This window comes from Hypanus sabinus, chromosome 5 (genome assembly GCF_030144855.1).
Source record: "Hypanus sabinus isolate sHypSab1 chromosome 5, sHypSab1.hap1, whole genome shotgun sequence".
Classification (NCBI taxonomy): Eukaryota; Metazoa; Chordata; class Chondrichthyes; order Myliobatiformes; family Dasyatidae; genus Hypanus; species Hypanus sabinus.
The window spans coordinates 41,637,714-41,664,303 of NC_082710.1; the positions used below are offsets into that span (position 1 = coordinate 41,637,714).

Genomic DNA, 26,590 nt, shown 5'->3' on the forward strand with positions numbered 1-26,590 from the left:
TCTTTTCATGCAAAGTCTGTTCCTTCCTTTTTTCTTTGACAATCTGCAATGTGTGTTCAAGTTCTTAATTTCTCTGTAAATGGTGCCAGAAGTACAATGAGTCACTGAGAGAGATAGAGAGTTGCTAAAACACAAGGAGTTTGTTTATACCACTTTCTCTAACCACAACGTACATGTGAACATTAGTCACATACAGTATATAGGTTACACATTTACATACACTACATTACTTGCCAAAGCTACCCTGAACAGCACCTCTTGGGCTTGCAACCTTTGCTACCAATCAGGCAAAAAGCTAGCATCTCCTGTAGGTTCCCCTCCAGGTCACACATCAGCCTGGTTTGGAAATATTTAGCTATTCCTCACTGGATTTTAATCCCATCCAGTACTTTGGGAACACCTTCACCAGGAGGATCGCAGTGGCTCACCACTGCTGTCTTGTGAGACTTTTGGAATGTGTATTAAATACCAACTTTGACAGTAGTACTCTGTCCGGCTGCTGTATAAATCAATGTCCATTTGATATTTAGTCAATTGGAGAGGGGAAGGAGCTTGGTGGGGTGGCGTTGAAAGAGACCCGAGAGCAACGTGGGCTTACTGTAACACTCGGGATTAAATGTTTCTGCTACAATAATATGTCTTAAATAATGTTCTAAATGCATTTGACTTGACATAATGGTGAACTAACATTGTCAAGCTGGCAGTGAACCCATTAACCAATTAATTCCTGTGCAATTAAAAAGGAGTTATAGATCACTTAAGATTATAGGATGACTTTAAAGAACAAGAAACTGGCTCTTTCTTAGATGGCTCCTATACAGCCATCTCCTGTGCTAAGTACGGTTTTGTTTGCACGGTTATTGATAGCTGATAAAATGCCAATATTTGGAATATAAGTATTGTCATCAAGTTCTTGCCACCTACAAATTAGTTAGAAAAGTTAGAACACATTTCAGAGTTCCTCCTTAAGATACTTAAGTCTTTGGTTTGAAATGACACAGCACTTGCAGTAGCACTTTGGTACCACCATCAGGGTTCAGGCATCGTTGCGTTAGCCTAGCTTGACTGGCTGCACTGTTCTTTGACTTTCGTTTTCAATTATTCCTGACAGTTCAGAAACTGCATTACAAGCAGGCAGCTGAGGCTCCAAGACAAGCTATCCACCCTTAATATCTCTTGTTCCCGTGGGGCCAGTCATTTGGTCCATTTAGTATTTAACCTGATGAAGAGCAATTGACTTGCACATTCTGACTGTTTGATTTTGGCTTATTCTCTAACAGTTATTGCAATGGATTTCTGTGTGACTTTTACACTTTATTTTACTGCTGTTAGAGACAATTCCATGATTTGCTTTTGCTTTTCAGCTGCAGGTTTCCCTGTTGCTGCTCCAAAATCAGGTGCTTACATTTACTGTTCAACTTCTCTGTCCTAGGACTGTTTTCTTTGGGGGGGGGGGGAAATTAAGACTTTGGCTTGCTTTGAGAGGGAGTCAACCTTAGATAGGCAAATTGAGTCTTGTGACAAAAGTAGAACAGCATTATATTTGTAAGGTATCTGTAGTCATATCTGGAGGAGGGCTGGCTAACTGGCGGCCCAGTACTTGAAAACTGGCTCTTTGTTAGTTTTTTTAAGGCCAGGAGAAGCATGAAATACCCTCTGTTGGGTCTACAATAAATCATACTACTTTGGGTCCATACTTCACTCCTGATCACTTCCACTTCTTCCAGGTAATTCTATTTCAACTAAAAGAACCATCATTTCTGCCTTGGGCAAACTGCCTGGTGCATCGCTGAAATGAAAGTGAGACGCGCCCATGGTTCCTTGCCCAGCACCCAGTGGAGGATAGACTCTTTTAAATGGTGACAGGCCTGAACAACTCTAATGGACAACCTTCCTCATCTTAGTGAGCTGTGGTGAGCGCTGGAGCAGCAGGCACTGGCAGTTCCCCAATTACAGAAAGCAGCAACCCCTCCCGCGTCACTGTGCAGCCGAGCCAAATATTGGATGTTAAACGCTGCATTGAAGGGAAGGGATCTAGGCAGCCTGGCAGTGTCTAGTAAGACCTCAGTGGAGTCAGTAGGACTGAGCTTCTCCTGGCTACACCACTGTGAACATAATTGATTGGCTTTCGACCATAACTAGAAGCAGGAGTAGGCCACCTAGGCTTTCACACCTGCTTCAACATTCAGTAACGTTGTGCTGATCTTTTCCCTCTCCATCATTTTTCTGCACTAACCTCATTTCTCTTAATATCCAAAGATTTCTCTGTCCTTGTCTTGGAATATACATGGGTACTATTACTACACATACTCAGGATGTATTACGGAGTACTTGGACAGGTGTATGGATAGGAAAGGTTTAGTGAGATATGGGCCAAGCACAGGCAAATGGACTGGCTTAGATGGGAATCTCAGTCAGTGTGAACTAGTTAGGCTGGGATGCCCATTTTTTGTATTGTGTGACTCTATTCAAAGCAATAGGTCAATCACAGTCCTCTTGGATAGGGATTTCTAAAGGTTCCTTTTCTGAAGGAACAAGTATTTCTTTCTCATTTTATCCTGAATAGCAAAACAGTTACTTTGAAATTGTGACTTTTAAACTAGTCTAGAGGAAACATCACCTCCACATCCACCTTCTCCAATCTGGTTGGAATTTTACTTATTTAGACCATAAGACATAGGAGCAGAATTAGGCCATTCAATCGTGGCTGATCCTTTTTTCTTTCTCCTTCTCAACTCCATTTCCTGGCCCTCTCCCCATAACCTTTGATGCTATATCCAATCAAGAACCTATTAATCTCTGCCTTAATACACCCAACGACCCGGCCTCCACAGCAAATTCCACAAATTAACCACCCTCTGGTTAAAGAAATTTCTCTGCATCTCTGCTTTGAATGGATGCCCTTCTATCCTGAGATTGTGCCCTCTTGTCCTAGACACTCCCACCATGGGAAACATCCTTACCACATCTACTCTGTCTAGGCCTTTTAACATTTGAAAGCTTTCAATGAGATCCCCCCTCATCCTTCTGAATTCCAGCGAGTACAGACCCAGAGCCATCAAACATTCCTCGTATGATAACCCTTTCATTCCTGAAATCATCCTTGTGAACCTCCTCTGGATTCTCTGCAATGCCAGCACATCTTTTCTTAGATGAAGAGCCAAAAACTGTTCAAAATAGTCAAGGTGAGGCCTTCCCAGTGCCTTATAAAGTTTCAGCATCACATCCCTGCTCTTGTACTCTAGACTTCTTGAAATGAATGCTAACATGGCATTTCAAGAAGATCACTTTCATTCTTCTATACATAAGAGAATACCCACCTCATAAGACAATCCTGCCATCCCAGGACTCAATTAGGTGTGACCCTTTTCTTTTAAAAGATTGGATTAGCTCTGGTGGACATCCAGGTCAGTATTGGCAAGTTGGGCTGAAGGTCCTGTTTCCCTGCTGAATTACTCTATGATTGTATCTAAGAATATTTTTCCTTAGTGGGGGAGACTAGTCCTATGTGTAGTTTCCCAGGTGTTATCTCATTTGGGCAGCAATTGTAGTAAGACATCTTTACTCCTGAATTCAAATCCTTTTCCTATACAGATCAAATGAACATTTATTTTATTAGTTTCCTGATTAACCTCCCTGTAAATTTCCAGTAATTTGTGTACAAGGACACCCAGGTCTCCTCACACACTAAAGTCACAAAAGTTTTCACCATTTAAAAATACTTTGCCTTTATCATTTCACTGACGATGTCACATTTTCCCACATATTCTATCTGCTTTGTCCTTGCCCCTACCCTTAACCTGTCTATATTCCCCAAAGCCTCTCTGCATCCTCCTTATACCCTGCATGGCCAGGTACTTTAGTTTTATTAGCAAACTGGGCCATATTAGACTGTATGCATTTCCCATCCAACCCTCAATCCAAATTATAGATATAAACTGTGGACAGCTGGGATCCAAGCTCCAAACCCTGTGCCATCCCACTAATCACAGTTTTCCCACCTGAAAATAGTCCGTTTATTCCTACTGTCTGTTCAGCAACCAGCGCTCAGTCCATGCCAGCACGTTGCACTCCAGCTGTTTTAAGTATTGTGATAAGGCTGCAGCATCTTTGGTTCTAAAAGCCAGAGCCTCACCTGAAAGCAAGTCATCTGGAGAGTTATCAATGGTAATCAGCTGGTAGGAAGTTGCTGTTGCAAGAATTGCACTGAAATTGCCTGAAATGTTCTTAGATTCATGGTGAAAGAGATGTTGAAGTTGGGAAGTCTGCAGATAGAGTGTAAACATTGAACAGTATATCATAATACAGGTCCTCTGGCCCAAGAAGTTGTGCCAGCCTTTTAACTGACGCCAAGATTGATTTAACCCTTCCTTCTCATATAGCCCTCCATTTTTCTCTTATCCATGTGCCTATCCAAAAGACTATTAAATGCCCCGAGTATCCCTACCTCTACCATGAACCCTGACAGTGCATTCCATGCACTTACCTCTCTTTATGTAAAAGAACCTACCACTGCCATCCCCCCTATACTTTCCTCCAATCACCTTAAAAGTATGTCCACTCACTATTGCCACCTGGCTGTCTGATCATCATCTAAACTTACATCAAATCACCTCTCATCCCCTTTCACTCCAGAGAGAAAAGTACAAGCTTGCTCAACCGTTCCTCATAAGACATGGTCTCTAATCCTGAAAAGTCTTCTCTGCACCCTCTCTGAAGCTTTCACATCCTTTCTATGAAGCGGATCTCAGAAACTTAAAGGTCTAGCTGAATTTAATGGCTGGACCTTGTCTGAATGCTGCAGCCAGTCACTGAAGTGGAGGTAGGGAAAATTTGCCTCTGAGGTTGGACTTTGTGTAGCTGAATTGAGGTGAAGAACGATCCCAGCAGGTGACTATATTGCTGATCCCCCAGCTTTCAAAGTTATATCACTTTGTACCCCAATTCATCTCCCAACTGAAATGCAGTTGAAAACTGAGCCACTAGCCTCAATAGCATCTTTACTTTACCGACCACCACTCCAGAGTGGGTTCTTTGTCTTCAACTTAACCATCACAACTCACAGTAAGAATTTTAGAATTTTATAATTTAACCTCCACTGACCCTCTTCCAACCAACCAGAGGATTAAATGTCTCCCCTTGCGAGATATTTAATGCATGTGTGAGTTATTAAGCTGTCAGTAATGTCACTGTAGAATCTTTATAAATGTATCCTGACAAATACAGTTCACAAGGAAACCACCCTCCCCCACTCCCATAATGAAGAGGGACATGGTTTCAACACATGTATGGCATGTTCATCACAGACAAAATCTTTTAGTCATTCAATGATAAGGGTAATTTAACAGAACACACAGGGCTGTAACTAAAGTCACCTACTACATTAATTTTAAAACCCCATTGTCCAACAATTCTTATGGGTTTTCTCCACCTGATCTTTTGATACTTTATAAGCCCTACTTCTTCAACTAGGTGAAATATTCTTCTGGTATCTGTTCTCTGGTTTTTCTCCTATCTCCCTGTGTTGCCATTTATTGGCATTGCTTCATAAGTATAAATAATTCTGTCCTGCTGGGCCATCCTCCATAACTACTTATCCAGAGTTCTGCTTGATGGCTCTGCTCTTTGACACCTGAGAACTGAAAGCAAGAGCCAAAAGTATGAACTATTGAAGGAAAGTTGGCAGTCTGTTTCATACACATTATTATTATTACTGTATTTGCTCAGTTTGTCTTCTTTTGTACATTGCTTGTTGGTTGATTTTCAGTCCTTACTTGTGTGTAGCTTTTCATTAGATCTATTATATTTCTTTGTTCTACTATGAAAGCCAGCAAGAAAATGAATCTTGAGTTAGTATATGGTGACATACTGTATATATATACTTTGATAATACATTTACTTAGAAATTCAAGATATATAGCACTACTTGATTGAAATTCCAGGCCAATTAATTTCTGTCTAAACGTTCTCCGTGCCTCTTTTCAACAACAGTATTCCACAGTAAATTTTCCTTAACAAATTTTCTGTCTGAAATAATTACATATTATCACCACGATCATTTTTCATATAACTATAGGATATTTTAGGGTAATAAGAACATCAACATGCTTGCAATAGAAAAAAATCCTTTCTCTTTCAGTCTAAGATTTCAATGAAGTGAGGATAGGATCAGGGTTGACCGTGTATCCTATTGCCTCCTGGTTTCACCCAGCAATCAGTCACCTTGTGAGTGGGACAGCAGCTGCCTGTTGATGTGCTGGTCTACTCGGTACAACTAGTTAGCCAGGTTTTGGCATGTCTGCTGATTAACTCCGAGTCTGTACTGTTGCATTTTCAGCATGTGCAACTTTTCCATCTATTATTCTGTGATAACAAATGAGGGTTGTGACCTGTGATTGCTTTTAGCACAAATGCCAATCAAACCCTGTCAATTGTCAGTTTTACAGCTTGTACTTAACACCTGCGTGTACAGGTTTTCATAAGCTTGAGCATATTTTAAGTGCATTGCACATTAGAATGGAAAGTGGATAATTATCTTATTTTTGACAGCTTACTTGATTATACTTTAAAGATCCAGTAGTGTTTTGGCATTTAAATAATTTTAGCAAGAAATTGCAGATGGATTTGGGGTCAAAGAAATGTCATTTTTTTTAATTACTAAGCTGCTTTTTTGGATGGCTCATTTCTGAAGTTTCATTTAGATGTGGTTCTGCGGTTCAGTTACAAGGTGAATGAATGTTAATTTTTTCTTTAGTTAAATCTCACATTATTATTTACTCCAGCAAACGAATACGATGTCTTCAGTATTATTTGGTAGTCCTAATGTGTGGACAATACTGAAACTCTGGGCTGAATTTTATGCAAGTGCATAGTTCTGAGAGTATCGAGCTGGGGCAGTTGTTTAAAAGTGTTTAATTTCAGTGCTTAGGAGACCAGCTCCAACATGTCGACCTCCACGTTTAACAAACCCATTTCAGGCTGTGCTTAATAAACCACCAATTACAGGTGAGTTACTGATTTGAATCTGCTAATTGCTCCAGTACAGTGATAGCAACTTGAATTACTAAGTTTAATTTACACTCATGGGCTTGACGTCCTTCCTGGAGATGGCCAGTGAAAGGCAAGAGCACACCAACAGTGGAAGTGTTGAACAGTTAGCAGTCATATCAGTACTGCTTTCTTCAATGCTTTTATGAATGACACCAAGACAGAATTGTGGAAAGAGTCTTTCAGCCCATTAGGTCCAGGTCGAGTGCTTGTCTAAGAGCAATCCAGTCGGAAACTCCTTTTTCTTCATCTTTCCTATAAGTTCTCTCCTTTGAGATACTTAATCGGCTTCCTTTTGGAATTTAAACTGCCTGTGACTGAGTCACTCTGAAAGATATTTTCATCATGTTATTTTTGGTTCTTTCACTGAATACCTTCATTCTACGTCCTTCATTTCTTTGACCTCTCTGATAATAGGAGAGCTTCTCACTCTCTCTATACCCATGACTTTAAATACCTCTATAAGGTTCCATTGCAACTTCCACTGTACTAAGTATAACAACACAAGCTGCTCTAGTTATTCCACTTACCTAAAGTCCCTCATTCCTAAAATTATTTTAGTTACTTTCAACCACATTCTCTGTAAAGATTTTACCTCATTTTTAATAGTGTGGCACTATTGGACCAGGCCCTGCAACTGTTCCAAACCAGTGTTTGTAAAGGCAACCTGTGATTTCTTTGCTCTTGTACTCTATGTCTTAGAAATAAGGGCAGGGATATGATGTTGAGGCTCTATAAGGCACTCATGAGACCACACTGAGTATTGTGTGCAGTTTTGGGCTCCTTATTTGAGAAAGGATATACTGACATTGGAGAGAGTTCAGAGAAGATTCATGAGAATGATTCCAGGTATGAAAGGGTTACCATATGAGGATCATCTGGTAGCTCTCGGGCTGTATTCCCTGGAGTTCAGGAGAATGAGGGGGGATCTCATAGAAACATTCTGAATATTAAAAGGCCTGAACAAATTAGATATGGCAAAGTTATTTCCGATGGTAGGGGAGTCTCAGACAAGAGGGCATGACTTCAGGATTGAAGGACATCCATATAGAACAGAGATGTGGAGAAATTACTTCAATGAGAGGGTGGTAAATCGATGGAATTTGTTGCCATGAGCAGCTGTGGAGGCCAAGTCATTGGGTGTATTTAGGGCAGAGATAGATATGTTCTTGATTAGCCAGGCATCAATGGTTATGGAGGAAGGCATGGAAGTGGAGTTGACTGGAAGAATTGAATCAGCCCATTATTGAATGGCAGAGCAGACTCAATGGGCCGAATGGCCTAGTTCTCCTCCTATATCTTATGGTCTTATGTTTTAAGGCTATAAGGAGATGGAAATACTGAATAATTTTAAATGGTAAGGGATTGGTAAGTGTTGATATTCAAAGGGACATAGGTGTCCTTGTAAACAATTCACTGAAGGCTACTGCTAATGCAAAGTTGGTATTTATTACACAAAGAATTCAGTATTGGAATAAAGTTGTCTTATTGCAGTTTGTTGAGCCTTGGAAAGACCACAATATTGTGTACAATTTTTGTCCCCTTACCTAGAAAGAAAAGGATACTTTGCTATTGAGAACAAGAGATTCCTCTGTCTGGTTCCTGGAATGGCATGTCTATGAGGAGAGGTGTGCTAGGCTTGACCTCTTTTCATCACATTGAGACTGGCTCTTGTCCAATTGATCATTTACACCTTGAAATATTTTGTATCTTTTGTCTTTACTATTCTAAACCATGGCAAATTAAGTGTGCTGATTCCTAGCTGTTCACCCACCAATATTTTCTTTGTTCACAGATTTTTATTAGGACTTGTAATCTTTAAAGATAAAGAGGTGGAAAGGGTTCTGCTACAATTAGAATAATGGTCCTGCCATGCCAATGGCTATGAAAATCCTTATTATCCTCAACCTTGAGGTTCTTCCTGCTATTATTATTTTTTCACTTATCAATGTAATTGACACATTATCAAAGCATGCAAGATAGATAGTGTGGAAACAAATGAATGTGGATTAAGATTGGCACGTAATAGTTTATTATTGAAAAAAAATGCCCAGGTGCAGTCTGTACAGTTACTTCGCTGCTGTTCCTGTTCAGTTTCTTGACTGCAGCTGAGGTGGAGCTAGGCGTTGCAGAATTGTTATCTGACTGTACATAATTGAATCAACATACCTCCGGACCACAGTGCACCCACAGAACATATATCACATACAGCACATTGTTCTGTTGCTTGGCAATGAGTTCTGGAATCCATGGCATCTTGACTGTAAACTGCTCAATCTGCTCCTGTGCCGAGTTATGCTTTGTCAGTTGAACGCTGGCCAGAATGTAGGGTATGATTGACAGGAGGGAGCAAAAAATGAGATGGAGAATTATTCTGAGCAGAGCTTGGAGCTCCATATCTTCTTTCACATCCTTTATGTAATGATGCTCACAGTTAGGATTGTACATATTATTTATGGTGCAAAAACCTGTACAGCAAGCCACTAAACTTTTTAAATTTTCATAAGTGGTGGCCACACTTCCATTAAATGAAGATATTATAAATATCTGCAGCATTAAACCAGTCATACTTGGAACAGAGTCCTCTGATCTCTGTATAAGGTTGCCTGGATGTGGGCTGGCACATAATACATACTTCTCTGTTATACTCAAAAATACGTACACTTACATCAAAGGAGAGTTTAGAGAGGGTTTGTACCTCCAAAATAAGTTTACACCCAGACAGCTCAATATTACTGAAACTCTCCAGATATTAACACCTTTATGCCATGCCGAGATGAAGATACTGCCAGACGGTACTTGCCCTGAGTTTTTAACATCTGTTATCTGGTAACCTGTTGTCACAAAGTATTGTAAAAGTTTGTGTGTGGTTTACAGCACAATAAAAAGCTGAGCCAGATAGTTATACACAAAATTGAATCATTTTTCCAGAAAGGTCAAACATCTTTGAGTAAAATGGGATCTGTTGTAAAATTTGACTCATCCTTTTTCAGCAAAATTTTCTCTCTCTCCTTTGCTTTTTTTCTGATGTAAATTCCTCTCAGTGTTATTGGTGGGGACAATTGCTACCTCGTTACTTTGAAATTGGATAGTTTTTATGTAACTATAGAACAACCTTACCTCACTTCCCTTGAAAATATTCTACTTAACACAAGTGTCCAATGCAATTTGACAAAACCAGTTGATCAATTCTTTTAAAGGAGAACCACATTTTGAAAATTATATACCTGTATGTTGTTATTACCTGTACGCATTACCACAAAGTAATTTTCCCATTTTGTGTTATAGACCTCTGCACAGTGCAATATTTAATCTTACAACTGAACGCTAGCTTAGCTTTACAAGGCCTGCAAATTGGAGTGTAATCTTTCTTACTCAATTAGCATTTTTGCGGCTTTTTTTTGCACTAAGTGTTTCTGCAAACATCTCACATTCTTTGTATCAAAGCTGCCTGGAGCTTGTTATTCCAGTGTACTGGTCCATCTGTAGGGCAGTGGAAAGGTCGCTTTTTTTATCATATACTCCAATACGTTTCAGAAAATGTAATATTCAATCATTTTAAAGTGAGATGACAAGTTCATATTTCAATAATATTTGAGAAATATTGTAAATACATTGTTTGATTAAGCCTTTTTTATTGTTTGCCTGATTCATTACGGATTACAGTCGGCCCTCCTTATCGGTGGGGGATTAGTTCCAGGACCCCTCGCGGATACCAAAATTTGCAGATGCTCAAGTCCCTTATTCAACCTGTCTCAATGTGATGGACCTTAGGACCTAGTGAAACCCCAGACTTTATTTAACCTGACTCAGTGCGGTGGACATTAGGACCCGGCGCCAGAGCTCTTAATGCTCAGTGTTTCTGTTCATGAAAATAATCACGATCACCATTGAAAATAAAGTGGAAATAATAAAGCAATCAGAAAGAGATGAAATGCCATCGGTCATTGGAAAAGTGTTAGGCTATGTCGGAACAATTTTAAAGGATAAAATGAGAAAGGCTCTGTCCTGATGAAAGCTACAATTATTACTGAGCAACGCAGTGGTTTAATTATTGGGTTTTGGGTTTTTGATCCTCCACATCAACCAGGCACAGATGGAGAACATGCTCAGAAGTGGTCTGTCACTGGATCAAACTCAGAAAATTCTGTTCCCAAGCCCAGCACTGAAACATACGTTCTTAAGTGTTTTATATGCCTAGAAAGGTAAAATATATACTATATACTAAGACAAACGTTTGACTAACTGACACTAAATAAGACCAGATGTACCTGTGCCGACTTACTTAGTAAGGGAACTTCCGATTTTTTTCGATCCCAATGCATGACAACCCACGCACATCCTCCCGTATACTTTAAATCATCTCTAGATTACTTATAATAACTAATACAATGTAAATGCTATGTAAACTGGTTATTATACTGCATTGTTTAGGGAAAAATAACAAGAAAAAGAAGTCTGTACATGCTCGAAAAACAAGTGCTGGAAGAGCACTTCCGGGTTTTCCCGATTCGCGGTTGGTTGCATTTGTGCATGCAGAATCCGCAGATAAGGAGGGCTAACTGTGTATGTAAAAGTACGTGAATGGCATACGTCATTACACTACCATGTCATAAATGCATCCCTCACTAAAGTAAAACTGAACTAAGACTCACATTTCCCAGCTCTGTGTTTTTTTCTTTTGAATAATTTTATGTTTTGGATTTCCAAAATATAACAACAAATAACAATGAGATCAAATGTTCTTGCACTTTTAGAGGAAAATTGCCCTTGTCACTCAATGAGGCTAAATTAGGATTTCTGGTAGAATATTTATTTTATGTTTTTTTCCTGTCAGTTTGAAATTATGAACATACAAGCTCACCTTGAAATATTCAAAGTGCAAAATATTTATATTTTAGTGGGAAGTGCGGATTTGGCCTGTCCAATAACTTAGCTGTCACATTATTAAAAACATTAAGATGCGCGGATTGGAAAGGTTTACTGTAGCCACTCCTGAACGTTCCTGGGCTAAAAGCAGAATTGATTCATAGGAGGGCACCAATTCTTATTGTAATCAAATACCATGCTGACATTCCATCAAGCCACGTGTTTAATGGAGAACATGGTGTGAAACGTACAAGAAAGCTTTTGACCTATAAATCTTTACAGAAGAGGGTAGGGCAAATATCGGACAGAGAGAAACAAGAAAGGAGAAGGAACAGAGGTGATATTGGAATCTCATTTTGGGAAAGAAAATCAATACTGGGTGACAATAAATGATCTCATTACTCATTCTGATCTGAACAAACAATTAAGTGATCCAATTTAGTTAGAGCTTACATACTCTTTCAGCAGTTATCACAGCTTATTTTAGACAACTTCTGATAGTCACCCTAATACAGTTTGATAATCTAAATGCATTTTATGAATTGCTTTTTTGCTAAAGGCCATTAAGGTCTTTGAAATCAGATTTTTGCAAAGCAGCAACTTCTATAACCATCAGAAATTTAAATTGAACCATGTTTAACTGTTTAAACAATATTTTCTGGGTTAAATGTCTCAGGGCTGTTATACCACTGAGATTCCAAGGTTCAAAATTCAAAGTACATTTATTATCGAAGAATGCATAAGTTATACAACCTTGAGATTTGCTTGCTCACAGGTAGCCACAAAGCACAAAGCCCAAAAGAACCAAATTAAAGAAAAAATAAAAATAAAAATAAGAGACCAACACCCGAAGTGCAAGAGAAAAAAAAAACATAAGTCAGGCAAACAATTGAAGTGAACAACATTCCAAACACAACTTGAGTCCTAAGGTCTAAACCCTGAAGCAGCCCTGAAGTAGGCCCAAAGCCTCTCTTGTCAGCTCATCATATTAGTGGGCACAGAGCACAGAGCCGGGGCAGTCTTCATAGCCTCAGTGCCACGGAGAGAGGAATGTCCATCGTGGAGGGCGAACAAAATCGGCTTTCACCTCAGATCCCGACACCCTGTCTTTTCAGTCTGTCTGGTCCAGCATTTAAACTGACTAAACAACAGAACAGCAAAAAGCTCCAGCACCTCAGGAGATCCACATCACACAGTTCACGACAGGTTTCAGTGACAAACAATGTTGCAAACAACCTTAATTTTAGGCATTTATGAATGATGGCAACATCACGGTATCTGTATGATTGATTTGGAGGTTGAAAGAATGACAATAGTTAGATCTCTAGGAGTCTGTTGCATTCTATCAGAATACCAGAAAAATAGCCATTCAGCATTCCTTCCAAAAATACTTCTCAAACCATGAGTAGATTTGGTTCAGTAGCTCAGCATCACTGACAGAACATTAGATGTAACCTTGAAAGAGAAATCGAAATACTAAATGTTTTGGAAAACCAGGCATGACATTTGTGGAGATGCTTGAACCAGTTTCACTGGATTACGGCAAAAATCTACCCTGCTGGGCTAGCATTATCGGAGCAATTGGCTGCCCATTTCCAATTGCTGCAGCGACTGCAGGATACAATAGATGGATAAGAAATTTGGAAAAAGAAGCAGTGCTAATATTGCAAGGCCATTTCTCTAAATTTCCCCAGACAAGCACAGAAATGAATCGTGTAATCAGTACATCGCAGAAGGAGGCGAAGTAATCCTTTTAGTCTGTGCTGACTTCTTCCAACACATTCCTGGACTTCATTGTGCCACTCTTTGCCCCCCCGGAAATATTTAACCTTTATATATGAGATTATACAGTAAACACATGCAATGTGATGAACTTCTTTCTTATGTCACTCTTGGTCTTTTGCCAGTCATTTTGGAACACTTTGTCCATCCTTATCCTTTGTTGTTCTTAGTTAGTAATTTCTTGCGCAACACTGGCAAAGCATTTATTGCTCATCCCTCAACGTCTTCAGGAAGGTGATGGTAACCTACCTTCCTGAATCACTGCAGACTTTCTAGTGAATGTACTCCAACATCACTGTTTAACAGGGAATAAGAGGTTTCAGATCCAGTGACAGTGAAGTTTTGACATTTTTGATGCAGGACAAAGTCTGGGGAACATGCAGGTGGTTGAGTTCCTGTGCAAATGAAGCCTTTCTACTTCTAGTGACAGAGGATGTTGCCGGAGAGACTTAGGTACATTATATGTAAAGAAGTTATGTGCACATAACATGCTTCAGCCAAACGTGCGCTGGTGTGTAGATAATGAACAGTGTACCTTTCAAGCTGGCTGTTTGATTGTGATTGATGCAGAGCTTCTTATCAATTGTTGACATTGCTCTCATAGAGGGAAGGCAGAAGCATTCCATCATGCTGCTGACCTATGCCAAATAAAGATGGAAAGTCTTGGAGGTGTCAGGAGGTGAGTCATCTGTTTCAGGATTCCCAGTCTCTGGGCTCATCTTCTGGCCTGTTTCAATTAATCAGGATTTTGGAACAGTGAACATATCTCCTCTCAACCTTCTCTGCTCCAAGGAAACAACTCCAGATTCTTCACTTTGAACTCATTCTCCCATCTCTGAGATCACTCCTCTATGCGTTCTCTGCCTATTTTTTTCCTAATGTGCGGTGACCACAATTGTAGCTCAAACAAGCATTTTATGTAGGTTCACCATTTTTTTTGTTTTTGTTCTTGCATTCTGCTTTGATTTATGAAGCTGTTTGTTCGATTAACTGCTTCCTTAACATACAAAGGATTTTTTTTTCTGCAAAGGTTTTGCACAACCACCAAGATCTCTTTGTTTCTGCATCCATATTTTAGAATTTTACATGATGTCTGCCCTTGTCAAAATATACCTCTTTTCCCTTCTCTGGATTAACAGTCTTTAACTTGAAATTATGAAAATCACATCATAGACCCATAAAAGCTCTGAGAATGCAATACTGTTCAGTATTGAACCTTTCAGTTGTGGCCTCTCAGACAAGATACTGTTGATACAAAGCACATTAACTTACTGAATTTAAGCACCCTTACATACATATGACATCAGTCAATGAAAGCAAGCATGCAGGTACAGCAGGCAGTGAAGAAAGCTAATGGCATGCTGGCTTTTGTAACAAGAGGAATTGAGTATCGGAGTAAAGAGGTCCTTCTGCAGCTGTACAGGGCCCTGGTGAGACCCCTCCTGGAGTACTGTGTGCAGTTTTGGTCTCCAAATTTGAGGAAGGACCTTCTTGCTATTAAGGGAGTGCAGCATAGGTTCACAAGGTTAATTCCTGGAATGGTGGGACTGTCATATGTTGAAAGATTGGAGCGACTGGGCTTGTATACACTGGAATTTAGAAGGATGAGAGGGGATCTGATTGAAACATATAAGATTATTAAGGGATTGGACACACTGGAGGCAGGAAGCATGTTCCCGCTGATGGGTGAGTCCAGAACTAGAGGCCACAGTTTAAGAATAAGGGGTAGGCCATTTAGAACAGAGATGCAGAAAAACTTTTTCACCCAGAGAATGGTGGATATGTGGAATGCTCTGCCCCAGAAGGCAGTGGAGGCCAAGTCTCTGGATGCATTCAAGAGAGAGTTAGATAGAGCTCTTATAGATAGTGGGGTCAAGGGATATAGGGAGAGGGCAGGAACGGGGTACTGATTGTGTATGATCAGCCATGATCACAGTGAATGGCAGTGCTGGCTAGAAGGGCCAAATGGCCTACTCTGGCACCTACTGTCTATTGTCTATTGAACAATTTCCAAGCTGTTAAGTATAAACTTTTCAAATTCATTGAATGTTTAGTACTTAATGTGCACAGAGTATACAGAGCTAGATATACTGTAAGTATAAAATATGGGGAGGTGTTGATAAATCAGTCGTCTTTTCCAGCCCATCAATACTCTCTGGTATAATTCTGATGTCAGTAAAAACACACTAAACCCTCTGTGTGTGGTGGGACAAAATGTTTCTTTCAAGGGAACACCCCTTCAGGATTCTACAATGCACATATCCAAAGCAGAGACCTTGAGTGTTTGGTACACTCAGTTTGCCATCAGGAATAAGGGTTGAGATGGGAATTAGAACAGTTTGATGAATGGATTGTGTAAAGGTCAGTACTTTGAGAGTCACGTTGATTCATTAGGGGTTGGCTGATTGACTGCTGTTAATCTTGGGTGGCATGAGGTGGCAAAGGTGAGGTTGAGTCTGTGGTGTTAAATGTTGTGAAGCTTAAAGGATAATGACAGTAAGAGGTAACTGAAGTTAAAGAGGGTGTGCAGCCATTTTGAGCCTCCCTACTTTCCACTCACAGGCAGGTGCATTCCTGTTGGCATATTGATGGTGTGATTTTGCAAGTATGAGCTGTATTATCTATAGGCAAAGCATGCATGAAGGACCATTGTGGAAGATACACACCATTAGATATCATTGTACATGCCTGAGTGCCACTGCGTGTTACACTCCAGACACACAGAGAACCTGAAGTACTATTGAAATGTAATCCTGTAGTCTGAAGTAATATTACAGTAAGAGAAAGAACCTCCATGTATTTATTCATTAAATGAAGATGCTTCTGACTTTGGATTAAAATTTAGAAGATTTATTTTAATTTCTAATTCCAGCTATGGCAGTTAATGTTCTGCCCCTGAAATTCTTTACCAATACAGGAGAGTGAATGGGGACAATAGCTTGCAGAGACTAGAAATCAAGAAAATGACTCAACTGAACCAGTAAATCCTTGCTTTATAGGCTTTGTATTGGTGAAGGATAAATATATTAAACAATTGTCCTTAATATGTAAACTCCCACTGAAGTTTTTTCAGCAGTGATAAGAAGTTCTGAAATATTATATGGAACACAATTCTCTACAGAGTAACATGGGTATCAGGTTGCAAGTTTGTATACAGCTGGTCAAAGGTGAATAGTTTGACAGTAAAGTTAGACCCAAGTTACTTTGGAGTTCTGCTTGATTAATTTTTGTGAGAGCGAATAATTCTGGCAGAATTGTCATAAAGATTTATCTTTTTGGTGCTTTATCTGGAATTGATTTCCTTTTCCAAGAGACTGAATGGTTTGATCTTTATACTAAAGAAAAGAGAATGTTGGGAAGGTGGGTGTAGCTGAAAATGGTTTAAGAATCAGGCAAGGCTGAGGATATAGGTGTCTGCTAAATGTAATGGTGGGGTTATGCATATCTTTATTTATTCTAGTTTCTATTCAACAGACTAGTCTACAGTAGGAACAAAAACCCCATATTCAAGGGCTACATCTGGCAGCACTTGAGGTTGACCTCTCCCCCACTCCAAAATTAGATGGCAGAACCAAGGATCAGAGTTTTTATTTTTTGTAAGTCTTAGAACAAGAAGCCTTGTCAAGCCATTGGAGCTGTCGTGTAATGAGGTAATCTATTACAGCATGCAAGAGAGAGGGAGGCCACAATCAGGTTGTTGGAAGGGAATCAAAAGACTTCTTTGGGACAACGTGTCAGGAACTGTAGTGGAGGCTTGACTGAAAAGCAGAGCAGTGGAAACAATTTAGAAGTAAACTGCAAAGTAACAGGTCACGAGGGGCCACAAAACAAGAGAGAACTGGTCCTTAACACGACAAAGTAACCAAGTAAGTGAAGGCTAGGAGTGCTTGGTTAATGAGTGAACAAGAATATGTTTAAATAGGCTGCAGGTGATGAGTTGGAATCGAGTGGCAGCTGTCTTCCATTAGCTGGCTGGAGACTGGAAGGGGTGTCCAATCTGACACCGTGAGGGACTCTCCACTCTTCCTGGCTCACAACATGTTCTGAAAAACAGAATGACTTTTGAAACTAGCATTTTCATGATCATTGGTACATTAACAAATTAAAATGCAAATTATTTGTTTAATACTTCACATCAAGATATATGTAGAGATCTTTATTAGCCTATCATTTTTGGAAGAGCCAAGTAGTCTCCTTCTCTCCTGTAATTTACAATCACTGTATGATATGTTCCCAACTAATTTCTTACACTTGCAATCATTAATGGGTGTTTCTGGGTCTGTCCTTGCATCTCTAAATGAGTCCCCCATAGATGTTAGCATCCAGTATGTACATTGGCAGTACTAGATATTGGAAAGTGACAATGGAAGTCAGTGTGCAATGTTGATTTGATGTCAACACTGCCATATTGAAGCTCAAAAATCCAATCATCATTTTCTCTTTGTGCATATTAAAGACCAGGAGGGACATCCTATGTATGCTTTTAAAAAGATATCGACCATCTACAAGATGTTGTTTATTTCCAACTTATACATTTTTCTATAGTTGTAGTTTGTTCAGGGCCATAGAGAATAGTGTGATAAGTGCTAAAGGCATATTCCTGATTCAGATCTTCTCTATACGCCTCTTGCAGCAATGGATAAAAATATTAGCAGGTATTCCCCTGAGACTGGACCAAGAGAATAAATGGAAGACATATAGAGCAGGGCACGATTCTGGAAGAGAATGGAAGAAACATAGAAACGTAGAAAATAGGTGCAGGAGTAGGCCATTTGGCCCTTCGAGCCTGCACCTCCATTCAGTATGATCATGGCTGATCATCCAACTCAGAACCCTGTACCTGCTTTCTCTCCATACCCCCTGATCCCTTTAGCCACAAGGGTCATATCTAACTTCCTCTTAAATATAGCCAATGAACCGGCCTCAACTGTTTCCTGTGGCAGAGAATTCCACAGATTCACCACTCTCTGTGTGAAGAAGTTTTTCCTCATCTCGGTCCTAAAAGGCTTCCCCTTTATCCTTAAACTGTGACCCCTCGTTCTGGACTTCCCCAACATCGGAAACAATCTTCCTGCACCTAGCCTGTCCAATCCCTTTAGAATTTTATACATTTCAATAAGATCCCTCCTCAATCTTCTAAATTCCAGTAAGTATAAGCCTAGTCGATCCAGTCTTTCTTGATATGTAAGTCCTGCCATCCCAGGAATCAATCTGGTGAACCTTCTTTGTACTCCCTCTATGGCAAGAATGTCTTTCCTCAGATTAGGGGACCAAAACTGCACACAATATTCTAGGTGCGGTCTCATCAAGGCCTTGTACAACTGCAGTAGAACCTCCCTGCTCCTGTACTCAAATCCTTTTGTTATGAATGCCAACATACCATTTGCCTTTTTCAGTGCCTGCTGTACCTGCACGCCCACCTTCAATGATTGGTGTACAATAACACCCAGGTCTTGTTGCAACTCCCCTTTCCCTAATCGGCCACCATTCAGATAATAATCTGTTCAATCTTGCAACCAGAGTGGATAACCTCACATTTATCCACATTAAATTGCATCTGCCATGAATTTGCCCACTCACCTAACCTATCCAAGTCACCCTGCATCCTCTTAGCATCCTCCTCACAGCTAACCCTGCCGCCCAGCTTCATGTCATCTGCAAACTTGGAGATGCTGCATTTAATTCCCTCGTCTAAATCATTAATATATATTGTAAACAACTGGGGTCCCAGCACTGAGCCTTGTGGTACCCTACTAATCACTGCCTGCCATTCTGAAAAGGTCCCGTTTACTCCCACTCTTTGCTTCCTGTCTGCCAACCAGTTCTCTATCCACATCAATACCATACCCCCAATACTGTGTGCTTTAAGTTTGCACACTAATCTCCAGTGTGGGACCTTGTCAAGAGCCTTTTGAAATTCTAAATATACCACATCCACTGGCTCTCCCCTATCCACTCTACTAGTTACATCTTCAAAAAATTCTATAAGATTTGTCAGACATGATTTTCCTTTCACAAATCCATGCTGACTTTGTCCGATGATTTCACCTCTTTCCAAATCTGCTGTTATCACACCTTTGATAACCGACTCTAGCATTTTCCCCACCACCGATGTCAGACTACCCGGTCTATAATTCCCCGGTTTCTCTCTCCCTCCTTTTTTAAAAAGTGGGGTTACATTAGCCACCCTCCAATCCTCAGGAACTAATCCAGAATCTAAGGAGTTTTGAAAAATTATCACTAATGCATCGACTATTTCTTGGGCTACTTCCCTAAGCGGAGAAGTGTCTCAGCAAGAGGCACTCAGTAAACAATTCACAACTCTGAATCTCAGGAAAGCACAGTGTATAGGATGCTTACAATTTGGATATTACCTTCGGGGTACTAATTTCTGCATTGTTACCTGTGCCATGCACCACTGAGGGTAGAAACAGGATAATTTGGCAGATAAATGTGTGGCTGAGAAAATGGTGCAGGGGGCAGAGCCTCAGGTTCTTGGATCATTGGGATCTCTTCTGGTGGAGGTATGACCTGTACAAAAGGTGTAGGTTGCAGCTCAACCCAGGGGGGACTAATATTCTCACGGGCAGGTTTGGAAGAGCTGTTGGGGAGGGTTTAATCTAATTTGTAAGTAGGGAGGGAAGTGGAAGAAGCGACTCAGGATAGGTTAGATGGTAAAAAAGCAAAGATAGCATGCAGTCAGGCTGTTAGAAAGGACAGGCAGATGATAGGGCAAAATTGCAGCCAGTAGGGTGAGTATCAGGGCATTGGGGATACAAAATCAAAAAAGGTATTAAATTCATATAACTGGAAGTGTTATATCTCAATACACAGAGTATAAGAAATAAGGTGTATGATCTTGTTGCACTTTTACGAATTGTTATGTATGATATTATGGCCATCATTGAATTGTGGCTGAAGGATAGTTGCAGTTGGAGTTGAAATTCCAAGGATACACATTGTATCGGAGGGATAGGAAGGTAGGCAGAAAGGGTGGCGGGGCGCTGCTGGTAAAGAATGGCATCAAGTCATTAGAAAAATGTGACATAGGATCAAGAGACATAACAGGCCATGTTATGTCAAAAGGGCAATGTTATGATAGCCATGGGAGATTTTAATATGCAGGTCGATTGGCAAAATCAAGTTGGTAATGGATCTCAAGTGAGTGAATTTGTTTAATGTCTACAAGATGGCTTTTTAGAGCAGCTTGTCATTGAGCCTACTCGGGAATCAGCTATACTGGATTGGGTGTTATGTAACGAACCTGGGGCAATTAGGGAGCTTAATATAAAGGAACCCTTAGGAGGTTGTGATTGCACTATGATTGAGTTCAACTTGAAATTCAATAGGAAGAAAGTAAAGTCTGACATAGCTGTATTTCAGTGGAGTAAAATAAATTGCAGTGGTATGAGAGAAGAGTTGGCCAAAGTAAATTGGAAGGAGATGCTGGCAGGGATGATAGCAGAGCAGCAATGGGTTGAGTTTCTGGAAAAAATGAGGAAGGTGTGGGATAGATGTATTCCAAAACAAAGAAATACTCAAATGGCAAAATAGTGCAACTTGTGGCTGACAAGGAAAGTCAAAGCTAATGTACAAGCAAAAGAGAGGTCATACAACCAAACAAAAATTAGAAGGAAGACAAAAGGTTGAAAATCTTTTAAAAACCTACAGAAAGCAACTGAAAGAATCATAAGGAGGGAAAAAATGACATATAAAAGCAAACAATATCAGGATGGATAGAAAAAGCTTTTTCTAGGTGATGCACTATCAATAACTCTAGGAGACTGGAAGTGAACGATAGGCTTTATTAACAGCAAAAATGGAGCACGACCATGTTGAAGGCTGAGGGAGGAGGAATGCCCCAATCACCTTTATACAGGGGTCTGTGGGAGGAGCCACAGGAGCAGTCAGCAGAGGGGCATGTCCAGACAGGTATACATGGTTTACCACACTAGTACATAAAAAATAAAAGAGAGATGGGAGTGAATATAGGACTGCTAGAAAATGAGGCTGGAGAAATAACAATGGGGGACAAGGAGATGGCAGATGTACTAAATGAGTACACACAAGAAAATCTGCAGATGTTGGAAATTCAAGCAACACACTCAAAATGCTGGTGGAATACAGCAGGCCAGGCAGCATCTATAAGAAGAAGCACTGTCGACGTTTCGGGCCAAGACCCTTTATCAGTATCAGTCTTCACTATGGAAGACACTTCCAGTGTGGCAGATGTTGTAGTGTGTGAGGGAAGAGAAGGTGAGTGCAGTTATTATTACAAGGGAGAAGGTGCTCAAAAATCTGAAGACTTAAGGGTGCATAAGTTACCCGGACCAGATAATCTGCACCCTAGAGTTCTGAAAGAGGTATCGGTAGAGATTGTGGAGGCATTTGTAATGATCTTTCAAGAATCATTAGACTCTAGCATGGTTCTGTGGGACTGGGAAATTGAAAATGTCATTTCACTCTTTAAGAAATTAGGAGGCAATAGAAAGGAAATTATAAAACCAGTTAGCCTGACCTCAGTGGAGTCAATTGTTAAAGATAAGGTTATGGACCAAACCTGGTGACGCAGGACCAAACTCAGCATGGTTTCTTTAATGGAAAATCTTGCCTGACAAACCCATTGGAATTCTTTGAGGAGATTACAAGTAGGATAGATAAAGGAGATGCAGTGGATTTTGTATATTTGGACTTTCAGAAGGCCTTTGACAAGGTTCCACACATGAGGTTGCTTACCAAGTTTAGAGTCCATGGTATTACAAGAAAGTTACTAGCATGGTTAGATCGTTGGCTGATTGGTAGGAGGCAGTGAGTGGGAATAAAAGGATCCTTTTCTGGTTAGCTGCCAGTGACTAGAGTTGTTCTGCAGGGATTGGTGTTGGGACCGCTTCTTTTTATGCTGTGTAGCAATGATTTAGGTGATAGAATAGATGGCTTTGTTGCCAAGTTTGCAGATGGTACAATGACAGGTGGAGGGGCAGGTAGTGTTGAGGAAGCAGGAAAGCTGCAGAAGGACTTGGACAGATTAGGAGAATGGGCAAAAAAGTGGCAATGAAATACAATGTTGGAAAATGTATGCTCATGGACTTTAGTAGAAGAAATAAATGTGCAGACTATTTTATAAACAGGGAGAAAATCCAAAATACTGAGGTGCTAAGGGATTTGGGAGTCCTTGTGCAGAATACGCTAGAGGTTAACTTACAGGTTGGGTCATTGGTGAGGTATTCATTTCAAGAGGTCTAGAATATAAGAGCAGGGGTATGATGCAGAGGCTTTATAAGAGAAATTGTATTGTGAACAGTTTTGCGCTCCATATCTAAGAATAGATGTGCTGTCATTGGAGAGGGTTCAGAGGAGGTTCACAAGGATGATTCCGGGAATAAAAGGGTTATTATATGAGGAACATTTGATGGCACTGGGCCTGTACTCACTGGAATTTAGAATGATGAAGGGTGCTCTCCTTGAAACCTTTTTGAATGTTGAAAGACCTTGACAGAGTAGATGTGGAAAAGATGTTTCCCATGGTGGGTGAGTCTTGGACAAGAGAGCACAACCTCAGGATAGAGGAGTGTCCATTTAAAACAGAGATGCAGAGAAATTTCTTTAGCCAGAGGGTGTTGAATTTGTGGAATTTGTTACGACAGGCAGATGTGGAGGCCAGGTTGCTGGGTCTTACTTGAGGTTGGGATTGATATGTTCTTCATTGGGTACAGCATCAAAGACTGTAGGGAGAAAGTTGGAGATTGGAGATGAGGAGGGAAAAGAAAGGATCCACCATGATTGGATTGGCAGAGAAAACTCAAAGGGCCAAATGGCCTAATTCTGCTCCTATGGCTTATGGTCTTATGGTCATATATCAATGCCAACTGAGATCCATCTTTTGCAGCATCCACAACTTTAAAAACAAAGCAGAGAGTAAATTGTAATGGCTACAAAGGTAACAATGGCAATAAACTTTTATTTGCCTGTCTTCTTCTAGACTGCAACTGAAATGTTTGTTTCTGTTCCACAATTGCATATGAGACATTATTGGGGCTGCCCTAAACAGGGCTAACTATTTTTTTTAAGTAATATATTTAAAAGGGGAGTGAGGTAACTGGACCTTTTATTGTTGCTATACCTGCTGTTCTTGATGGTAGAGTTCATGGATTTGTGAAATACTATTGAGCAGCCAAAGTGAGTTACCCCTCAACTATCAGGCTCTTGAACCAGTGGGGTTAACTTTACTCAACTTCTCTTGTCCCATCAGTGAACTGTTCCCACAGTCTGTTTACTCACTTTTAAGGACTCATCATCCCGTGTTCTTGATATTTATTGTTTATTTATTTATTGTTATTATTTTTTTTCTGCTTTTGCATTTGCCCAGTTTATCATCATTTGCATGTCGGTTTCCTGTCTGTCTCATCGAATGCGGTCTTTCATTGATTTTATTATGGTTCTTGGATTTGCTAACCATGCCCACAAGAAAACACATCCCAGGCTTGTATATGGTGACATAAATGCATGTAATTTGATAATACACTTACTTTGAACTTTGAGGTTTGAATAGTGCATTGGGTGGATGGAATATTCTGAATACTTAAATTTTTTTAGTGGCGCAGAGAGTGCATTTGCCTGTTGTACCAATTAGATAGGCTGTTTTGTTCTCCACATTGTTAAAGTTCTCAAGTGTCATGGGGGCTGTTCTCATCCAGGGAAATGGAGAGACAAATCCTGATCGGTCCTGGTGAAGGTTCTCGCCTCAAAACATTAACTGTTTATTCATTTCTGCATACACTGCTCAGCCAGCTGATCGGCTGATGTCTGCCAGCACCTTGTGTGTGTTACTCTGGATCTCCAGAATCTACATGATCTCTTTGTATTTATTAAATGGGGAGACACCCCTGCATTGTTCAGAAGTCTTAGTCACATATGTATTAGCTAGAGTGCTTCAGACTTTTGCACAGTGCCGTATTTGTCAATGTGTTGTGGAGAGAGAGTTTGTAAATCTGCTGGGAGCAAAGAATGTTGGGAATGGTGAGGGTGGAGTGCTGTAGGAGGGGTGTGGGTTTGTCAGAGAAGGAGTGCCAGGGAAGCGGTGGTCGCACAGGTACACACACACACCCAGCCCTGCACACTAAGCAAGGTCATTCAATTCCAAACAGTCGATTTATTGATCACTACAGAATGTCTTTCTTCTGCTCCCTACTCCCTCTCCTCTCCCTTTCCATATTCCAAACCATAATTCCCCTCTCCCTGCCCCCTTCCATTTTCGGTTCAGAATCAGGTTTCTCATCACTCACATATGTCATGAAATTTGTTATTTTTTTGCAGCAGTGCAATACATAAAATTATTACTGTACTGTGCAAAATTGTTATGTACCCAAGCTATATATTATATAGTATATATAATATGTGTGTGCCTAAGACTTTTGCATGGTACAAAGGCTCTGAGAAGTCAGAAGTTGAGTAACTTGTTGCAAAATGACCAGTTTCTGACTTCGTGTAGATGACTGCTGTAGTTAGATCTTGGTAGTAAAGGGGATTTGGTTACGATTATACCAGGCTCTGTTTGATATTCAGCCCAAGCCTATGTTGTCTAGGTCATGCTAGCCATCAATTGATCCAAGCTGATTGAGAAATTCAGCAATGGGAATCTTGGATACTTTTCTGGCACAGCCTCAAGAATACAAGGACATCCCTTCAGAATTGAGATGAAGGTCAATTTCTTTTGCCAAAGGGTAGTGAATCTATGGAATTTATTGCCACAGATGGCTGTGGAGGCCAGGTCAAGGGATATATTTAAAGCAGAGTTTGATGGGTTCTTCAGTAATAAGGGTGTCAAAGATTACAGGAAGAAGGCAGGAGAATGGGGTTGTGAGGAATAATAAACCAGGCATGATCGAATGCTGGAGCAGATTCAAAGGGCCGAATGCTCTAATTCTTCTCCTGTGTCTTTGGTCTTATGGTATAAAATATGTTCTGACCCGGAGAATGTCCTGGCTTGTATGTGTCAGTGTGTTTAAGTAGCTACTTAGCCACCAGCAATTTAATAGATGCGTTTAATGTCAGAGAAATGTATACAATATGCATCCTGTAATTCATACCTTGATATTTAAAAAAAGTTATTTTTAACATAAATGAAACAAAACAATTGGTGATAACATTGTACCCTTATCTGATTATAAACTGGATGACATCAATTGTTCAACTTTTTGTAATGCAAGTAAAATATAGCAAAAAAAACTATTAATCAACAGCATGTATGGATGAGTAAAATTCTCTCATTCCTGCCTATTATGGCTCTAGGTGGAATCAGCCCTTCTATAAATGGCAAATGATATTTGGCTAGGAGGTGAAGATATGTGTGCGGACTTAAATCAACTACAAATCAGCAATCATCTCATTTAATGTTAAATGGTTTCAAGTGACTTGATAGGCTAAATGGCCAATCTTGTCCCTATCTTCCCAGGTTCCTACGTCGTTCTAATGTACCATTAGTCGTAATGTAACAATATTTTACCCATGCCTGTCTTGTCAGATATAATTAAATCTACTTCAAAGAATCTGTTACTGCTTTCCTTGTATTCTGAATCAATATCATGTGTGCCTGTATCTTTGATCAACATAAGCCAATATTCAGACACAGTGTCATTTGTATGTTATATGCAACATACTTAGTTTTTGCAAAAAAAGCTTCTGATATGAAATCTAAAACATGAAATGTAAGTGAATGCAAATATTATGTTTATTAAACTGCCATAAGACTGTGACCACATTGATGGGCTTTGCTCAGATCTGTGCTTTGAGTTTCCAATTTTTTGGGTTAGTTGCCATTTCTGCAGAACAGTTTCTAAATTTTTTTAGTTTGCACGTATGGGATTTAAGAACATGCTGTTGAAAATTAACAATA

General features: G+C 40.0%; 1 protein-coding gene across 1 annotated transcript in view; it reads left to right on the forward strand.

The window, feature by feature from the left end:
• The window catches only part of ntrk2a (neurotrophic tyrosine kinase, receptor, type 2a), a 228,028-nt gene that overhangs the window by 112,962 nt on the left and 88,476 nt on the right, over positions 1-26,590 (forward strand). The gene's annotated exons all lie outside the window — the stretch shown is intronic.